This window comes from Arachis ipaensis, chromosome B04 (genome assembly GCF_000816755.2).
Source record: "Arachis ipaensis cultivar K30076 chromosome B04, Araip1.1, whole genome shotgun sequence".
In the NCBI taxonomy this organism is placed as follows: Eukaryota; Viridiplantae; Streptophyta; class Magnoliopsida; order Fabales; family Fabaceae; genus Arachis; species Arachis ipaensis.
The window spans coordinates 6360317-6362909 of NC_029788.2; positions in this window are offsets into that span (position 1 = coordinate 6360317).

The window sequence follows — 2593 nt, forward strand, 5'->3', positions numbered from 1 at the left end:
AGCATATTTTTAGAAGATTCCAAGGGAAGACTTTAAAAAATCTAACAGATGAGATGATGAGTATTGGTGTTGGAAATGAACAGGATCGCTTGATATTCAAGAGGATTTTCATTCTCTATATATAGATGGTGTTTCTGTTGCCAACAAAAATAAACAAAATCTCTCATGTACACCTAGCTCCAATTTTTAAGATGGAAAAAATAACCATATACTGAATTTCATCATCAAGGGCATAACTAATTACAATCTGAAAAAGAAAAAATTAATCGACGGATGCCTGTGTGCCTTGATGATAATCTATTTCTATTTGTCAAAAAACAAAAACAAGAAAAGATAAGAAAGACCTGCACAATCCTGGATTGCCAACTGGAATAGAGAGCAGTTGGTTGAAAGGATGAGAGTAAAAATGGATGAGCATGTGGTAAGTAAACATAATACATTGGGTGTATTTTATTTCCGTGGATGCTGTTAACTAACATTTCTAATGTTTCAAAAAATTGTAAAGATGGCAGAAACAAAAGAGAAATTGAAACAAATGAAGAAAAAAGAAAAGAAAGAAAAAACAAAAACAAAAGAAGGCAAGTTCATCATCATTTGAGAGTGATACATCTGAAACTGAAGTCTATTCTTCCTCTGAGTCTAAAACTGAAGAAGACTCAGAGGAACCAAAAAGGAAACAATTTACCCGAACAGCCAAAAAGTAAGTAACATACTTGGGTATATTTTGTCACTTTTAGGGTGTTTTTCACTAATGATTGCCTTCCAGAATGGAATCCAAAAAAAGGAAGAAGATTAAGGAGGATTCCGATTCAGAAATTGAATCGAATGATGAGTAATGTTCTGAAATTATCATCGCTTTCTTTTCCATTTATTCTCAAAATTTTATGTATTAACAGAGCGTTTCTTATTAACTTTCAGAAGCGAAGAATCATCACCAGTAAAAAAATAAAAAACTAAGAAAAAAATTCAGAGAACACCCCAAAAGTAAGCACTGCTTGGGATAGTATTTTATCATCAATCTATTTTGTTTTTCTGATTCATACTTTTTTTTCCAGGGCAAAATCCAAAAAGAGGAAGCAAGTTGTTGAGGATTCGTCTCCTGAACAAACTCAATCCTATGATGGGTAAGATACTTTGTAAAGCTATATTACCACTTATCATTAAAATTATATTTGTTAACATGTTCTTTTATGCATGTACTGCTAGATCTAAAATTGAAACTGAAGTATTAGAAGAATTCTTAAGGGAATCAAAAAAGAAGAAAACCAATGAAAAAGCTGCTGCACAGGGGTTTGTTATTTTTGGGTGTATAGTAGGCATTCTAAGGTGTTTTGGTTTCTCATAATTATTTGTGGTTTCCTAGGAAGAAGGGAGCTCCACTGCCATCGACAGAAGGTCACTATGATTCATCCGAAACGTAAAAACCTTTATTTGATAAAATCTTGTTATTCTGATTTAACCGTATGGTATTTTTATGGAATGATATCTATTCTATGTTTAGAATACCGGAGGTGAACTTAGGAAGTGAGAATGATCCTTTGTCTCAAGGACACACAAATCAAAGCAGCATAAACAAACCGGCGGATAGCATGTAATTTCTCTTTCTAATACCGGTTGGTTTTATCTTTTATTACCTTCTGCTTCTAATTCTGTATATATTTTTTTAGAAAAAAGTCCTTTATTGTTTTATTCAAGAAAAAAAGGCAGGAAAAAAAGCCAAAACTGCAACTACGTAAGTTCTCAAAAAATAAAGCCTGTGTTTCTTTTGAATGCTTCCGGTGTATTTTTGAGTTTCTTTGGGTGTATTTCAGGTTGAGTCTGGTAGAAGAATCAGCCAATGACCCAGCTGAACAGAACATGATGGTTGTGCGGGTAGAGACACAGTCACAAACTGAAGCCCTTTCAATGTGAGTTTTACAAGTAAATTTTAACCATATAACCATTTTATTTTCACGGGCTTTCTTAACTTTTTATTTTTGTCTTGTTTAGAGTTCCGATTCAAGTTTATGTACCTCTGTCCTAGACAACCCCTGTGCCAGAAATTGAACCAACCCCTGCAAAGTCTCCAAGTGAAAAAATTAACGAAAAAAGAACAAAAAGGTAAGGAATAATATTAGGGTGTATTTGGTTACTGTTTGGGTGTATATTGTCCTTGTTGGGGTGTATATTTTACTTACTTGGGTGTATATCTTCACATAAGATCTGTAACTGGTTTTTTTATAATATGATTCGTTTTATCTAACCCTGCAGCACTCCAGAACCCCCGAAACCTGATGAAAGCACACCCACGGTTCCACCAGCTCCATCCAGAATGTAAGTTCAGCAGAGTAAAATTTAGTTTTTAATATCATTCATCTATTCTTATTCTTATAGTACATTATATGTCATCACGCAGTAATCCATCACCAGAAGACGCTGCTGCACTGATGATGATGGCACGGACAACATCCTACATTCCTAAAGAAGGTCCGATGCCATCATTTTGCCTTGGCTTGACGGATTCAAGCCAAGAAGAAGCAGCAACACAAGAGGGGCAGAGAGCAAAAACTCCTGAAACACCAAAACTAATCAAACAATTAGGGGAACTGGTGGA